This window comes from Mus caroli, chromosome 17 (assembly GCF_900094665.2).
Source record: "Mus caroli chromosome 17, CAROLI_EIJ_v1.1, whole genome shotgun sequence".
Lineage (NCBI taxonomy): Eukaryota > Metazoa > Chordata > Mammalia > Rodentia > Muridae > Mus > Mus caroli.
In genome coordinates, this window is record NC_034586.1 from 11187333 (window position 1) to 11193775 (window position 6443).

The 6443-nt window shown below is 44.1% G+C and overlaps 1 pseudogene; it reads right to left on the reverse strand.

Moving 5' to 3' along the window:
• Positions 1 to 1076: 1076 nt before the first annotated feature.
• LOC110284279 lies at positions 1077 to 2454 on the reverse strand (annotated as a pseudogene).
• Between the last annotated feature and the right edge of the window lie 3989 nt (positions 2455 to 6443).

The window sequence follows — 6443 nt, forward strand, 5'->3', positions numbered from 1 at the left end:
CCCTGGCTGTCCTAGAACTCACTCTGTAGACCAGGCTGGCCTCGAACTCAGAAATCCGCCTGCCTCTGCCTCCCGAGTGCTGGGATTAAAGGCGTATGCCACCATGCCCAGCTTTTAAAACCAAGGAACTTTTGCACCATCTTATCCTGTTACAATTTTATCCCTGTTAAGTTTGAGGCTTAGAAGTCTAATTTTTGAATTGAAGATGCTTCAGTATAAAAATAAACTTTAAACTATAAATACAGTCCACAGAGAGACTGGGAATTCTGGTAACTTCATTTTCCTGATCCTTTTATGATGTACTTTTACAAGAGATCACAGTTTGTTTTGTTTTGTTTTTTGCTATTGTTGAATTTATTACAGGAAGTTGACTGCCAAATGCTGTATGATACTTCCAACTGTTACTAGGTGGTGATGCAGTTGAAGTCAAGGTTTGGGGAACAGTCAGGGTTTCTGCAGGCAAGGTTCAAAGAACCTCAGATGACCTCCCTAGGAAGTGGCCATGCCAAATGGTCACTAGGCAGATGACATTCCTCACCAACTGACTCTGGGCACCAAAGTTCTCAGCCAACTGCACACACTTGGGATGAGCTAAGCAGACTGATGCTGTACAGAGAGGGCACAGCCTTGTGCCATCCACCTCTCCTCTTTGCTGTGCTGGGCTAGACTCACTGCTGGGATACAGCAGCCTGTGCAGGTGTTTGTGCCTTCTTTAAGGGATACTTGCAAACATTCCCTGATGCCCAGTTATTTCAAGATACTTTATTTTCACAATGGGTCACAACATAAGCTTCTGGCCCATTCTGCCAATGTACAAGCTACAAATGCTTGCTCAGCAGCTGAGGGGCACACGTTAGTATCATGCCTGAAAAGTGAATGAAAATCCATATAAAACAAATATTCAAAGTTTCCATAGGAACACAGTAAGTGTGACCCCCATCTCTAGCCTTCCATACTGCATTGGTGCCAACCCTACTCTCACAAAGACATCCCAAACTAGCAGTAATTAAGTTAAATGGTCCCCCAAATGCCTTAATTCAAGCTAAACTTGTAGGCAAGAGCTACAAGAATGGCATCTACACATTAATCCTAGGAGAAGCACAGGCTGCAGGGTGATGGTCCATCCTGCTCTCCTGGGCACAAGACATGGGCTGCAGTGCCATCATCCTGCTCCCCCACCTCCGGCGGGAAGCCATGGCTCTGGATCTGTTTTATGAGTTGCCACATTGGCCGTGACATTCCATAGTAGATATTTGGCCTCTGGGACCCATTGAAAGTAGAAGCAGCAGCAACGGTGTATGCACCCATGTTCTCAAACAGCATCCAATCACCCACATGCATTTCAGGCAGGTTACAGCGCTCCACGATCCGATCAAGGCCATCACATGTTGGCCGCTGGATGAGTAATACTTCTCATCTGGCTTGGGTCTCTTCTGCAGCAGGGCCTTCACATGGGCATGATCATAAAGAATGCAGTTAAATGNTCCATATACTCCATCATTCACATAATACATGAAGGTTTGCTCATTTGACTCATCTTCATCGTCAGGGCCAGGCTTCTCCTTCCACACGGTTTTTTTGGCAATAATGTTGACTGCAAGTGTGAAAGCTGACGAGACATAGTATCTGCCTGGCTCAGCTATGATTCTCACTCCAGAGTCTGATGGGAAGTACTTGTCCAGAGCTGGGTTGATTACACTGGTGATCTCTTCAAATTTAAGCTTTGTATCTTCAGATCCAGGAAAGCCACCACCAATATCAAGCAGATACATGCTGAAACCGACTTCTGTTCCCATGTCAAACACACAGCGGGCATCCGACACTGCCTGCACGAAGGATTCGGGGTCAGTACATCCACTGCCCACATGGAAGCTCACGCCAATGACGTCAATATTTAGCTCTTTTGCTCGTTCCAAGTGAAGCCTGCTGGTTTTGAGTGTGGCACCAAACTTAACACTGAGGCGACAAACTGCTTTGGGATCATCAGTGGCAATACGCAGAACCAACTTTGCCTTTAGACGTGCTCTGGCAACTTTCATCAATTCAATTTCACTGTCAAAAGTCATCTGGACTCGGTTACTGGCAGCATACTTGATTTGAGAGACTTGTTTACAAGGATTTGCATAGATAATCCTCTCTGGAGGCACCCCCAAGCCCCTGTACCAACTGTATTTCAGTCTTGCTTGCACAGTCAAATCCTGTCCCAATGGTAGCTAGGGTCCTCAATATGGCTCTGCTATGGTTACACTTGACTGCGTAAAAGGGAGTAACGCGGGGAAGAGGTTTTAGCCACCTCCTATGCTTCTTTAGAATGTCTCCGAGGTCCGCAACATAGAACGCATCCTTATCATCAGAGGAAGAGGCGTCATTGATTTTTTGGTCCAGAATGTCCTTTGCAGTAAAGCCTTCATCAAGGATGTGGCAGTCAAACTCATCCTTAGTAAAGCTGCTCATGGTTCTCGATGTGCCTACAGAAAACCTGGAGATGGAATTAAATTATCGCCAGCTCCTCACAAGGCCAACTTATCCAAGAACTCTGAATGCTGTTTCCTTGGAGTGGTGGAAACACTCATAGCACGGTTGCGCAGCTGGCCGGACCCATGGAGATGCCTTAGCCGCCAAACCCCGAGGAGCGCCCGCCCGTCCGTCTGTCCGTCTGCCCGCCACCGCCCTGTCAGCCGCCTCGTCGAGTCCGCCACAGACGCCGACGCGGACCAGAGGTGGCGCCGAGCTGCTGACTGAGGGCGGCCGGAGGCAACGGCTGCAGGGACTGACCGATATCACAGTTTTTTATATGACTCATTTTCTCCAAATAGCTAAAGCTTAACCAAGTTAGCAAAGACATAAGTATTTAGATAGACATCTTTAAGTGAGTTTCTGTTAGCCTGAACAGACCTTTAAAACCTTTTTTGTGTGTTTGCTTGCTTGCTTTTTGAGACAGGGTTTCTCTGTGTAGCCCTGGCTGTCCTGGAACTTACTCTGTAAACCAGGCTGGCCTTGAACTCAGAAATCCACCTGCTTCTAACCCTAACCCTAACCCTGATTAAAGGCCAGACCTTTAAAACCTTAGGAATTTATAAAGCTTAATCATCAAACATATGTTGTTCATAAATCCTGTTTTCCTTATTTATATCTTGTTCATGGTTTTGTCCTTATATATTCTTTTTCAATTATTGGGCAAAACCATCATACAAAAAATAACTATTATTATTGAAAAATATGTTAGAGGCTTGGTATTTTCTCCTTAGTCTAGGGAAAATAAGACGACAAATTATCTTGGAGGCCTTAGTCTAATTTAAGAAAGGGGAGGAGAGAGAGAGAGAGAGAGAGAGAGAGAGAGAGAGAGAGAGAGAATGGATGACCAGTAACCAGATGGGTCAGTAGGACTAGGAAGTTCTATAGTTGCTATATGCCATGTGGTCACATTAACTAAGATGTCAGTGAAGTCACATGGCATTTTCCTTTATAACAGTAGCAAAGATGGCAGCTAACTGCATGGTTGCTTCCATTCTGATGACATCAGCAGTCAAGATGGCAATTTGCTTAAAGTGAGTCCATCAGACACACACACCCCCTTTTTTTAAACATCTATTTCCCCCAAATAGTCGTCTTAGTTAGGGTTTCTATTGCTGCAATGAAACACCATGACCAAAAGAAGAAATGGTTTATTCAGCTTACACTTCCACATTGCTGTTCACAGGAACTCAAGCAGGGCAGGAACCTGGAGGCAGGAGCTGATGCAGAGGCCATGGAATGGTGGGAGGATTGCTGGTTATTGGCCTGGTTCCCCAGGCTTTCTCATCCTGCTTTCTTATAGAACCCAGGACTACCAGCCCAGGGATGGCACACCCTCAAAGGGTTGACCTCTCTTCCCCATCACTAATAGGCATTTCCTCAACTAATCCTTTCTCTGTGATGACTCAAGCTTGTGTCAGATTGACACACAACCAGCCAGTATAACTTTGCATATTATTCATATCCAGAATATGTTTGAATCTCTATAAGACTAAATCCAGTAATCTCATATCTATAACCAATTCGAGTGTTTGTGTAACTGGGCTTTTCTATGACCGACCCAGTTACCAAATAATGACACAGAGGTATATTTACTTATAAATTAATTCCTAGGCCTTAAGCTTAGCTTGCTCCCCACCTAGCTGGTAACTCAATTAACCCGTTTACTATTTACAATTCTTATGGAACCCAGGACTACCAACCCAGGGATGGCACCACCCTCTGACCCTTGATCACTAATTAAGAAAATGCCTTACAGCTAGATCTCATGGAGGCATTTCCTCACGGGAGGCTCTTTTCTCTGTGATAACTCCAGCTTGTGTCAAGTTGACACACAAAACCAGCCAGCACAGTCACCTTTCCCTGGTGTTTTCACTATATGTGTGGTCTGCGAAATGGAGTGTGGTCTCCCACATAGAAGGTCAGTCTGTGTCAGAGCTGTACTGAGGTAAGTGAGAGATGGAAGAAATGGAGAATAAAGAGAAATTGCTGCCTCAGAGAAATGGTGGCCCTACCAGCCCACTTGTTCCAGGATCCTCAAACATATGAGAGCCAGGGAGCATGTGGGTGACTAATGGGTTCAAATTCCTTTCCTGGGTCTTGGCACTGTACATTAGTTTTCAAGGCAGTTTAAAGAGACAGAAGACAGAAAAAGGGACAGCGGCCTAACCTCTAATAGGCCAGCCTGAGTCTATGGAGACACACCTGGCTGCTTGAGACTACCTGTGGAAAGAAATAGCCATGACCTTTTACAGGGGTAGAAGGGACTGCCGAATGTAGCATACATTTCCTCCCATAGTCCCTCCCTACCGGAGTTGCCTGCCCAAGGTGAGATAAGCTGTCTCAGCAAATAACCAACTCAGATTGCCTGTAATCTTGCAGGAAACCTGTTTAACAGGAGAGACACTCTATCAGTACACACCCTTAATCCTTACTCAGGAGGCAAAGGCAGGTGACTATCTGTGAAGTCCAGCCAGGACTACATAGTAAAATCCTGTCTGAGAGAAAACAAAACAAAAAACCCTGCCCAGTACCCATCAGGAGAGGTAAGAATGCTAGGATGAATGTGTTCCTCTTCCCATAATCTATTGCAACCTTGAATAACCAAAGCTTTGGGTTGAAAACACATTGACATGTTAGTTACTTTTACATCCCTGATCTAGAACTTTTTACAGTGTCATTTCTGGATTGACACATGGAGTTTCTCAAGAAAAGTACGTTGGATGTGTAAGCCCTTGAGAAGCCTCATCACATGACCAGTTCCATCATCATAAAATAATTAGTATTGAGAGGCAAAGTTGGGAGTAGCAGAACGCATCAGCCAACCACAGGGTCTAGTTCATAGCCTTGTATAAACCTTCTTTAAAATAAGTAAGATGGTGCCAAAGAACTGGCTCAATAGAGGGCACGTTCAGTCCGAGAAAGCAGAGTGGAACCTGACTCCGGTCAGCTGTGCCCGGCCCTATCTTACAGGGAGAGTTTAGAAACAACAGCAGCCATTTTAGCTAACAAAGGAAGCATAGATAAGGCCTGATCTCAGAAGTACCAATTTCAGTCAAACTCGAAGCCCTAGAAAACCGCGTCGTAGATTAAGAGGATCATTTCCTTTCACAACACACAGGCAGCGGCGTCACTGGAACAACTGCATGCGAATCTCGTTTTTTTTTTTTGTCATTTGATCCATGAAAAGACCATTTGAAAGCCAATGGTAGGGTCTGGACAAATGGCTCAGCGGTTAAGAGAGAGCACTGACTACTCTTCTGAAGGTCCTGAGTTCAAATCCCAGCAACCACACGGCGGCTCTCAACCATCCGTAATGAGATCTGATGTGTGTCTGAAGACAGCTACAGTGTACTTACATATAAGAAAATCCTTAGAAAAAGAAAAAAAAAGTCAGTGATAACTTTATTTTTAGACTAGTTCTAACTACGAATGACTCAACTCTATGCATTTGTTTTCTGAAGAGCGTTCTTCTGAGGAGACCTACCAGTTTTACTTTTTATCTTTTCAGACAGGATCGCATCCTGTATCCCCAACTAGCCTGAAACTCACTATGTAGTCCAAGTTGGCCTGAAACTCACAAGATATCCTCTTGTTTCTGCCTCCTGGAAGCAGATATTAAAGGCACACACCACTAACTTCAGTTTCCATTTTTCTGTAGCTTTCACCCTTCCTTCTTGAGATAAAAAAGAATGGTCATTTTGAAATGAAGCACTACCATTGTATGACAGCCAAATTATACGCAATGCTCAATTACACCACTCTGAAATCTTTGTTGTAAGTCATGGACAGTTTACATCTGCACAATATAAATATTTACAATTAAATTTGGAAATTTTTATAATTAACTATATTAGTATGAAAACACATTAATACATTTACACTTGCAGTACAAATTACAGAGTACTTTTAAAAGATTTATCTGTTTT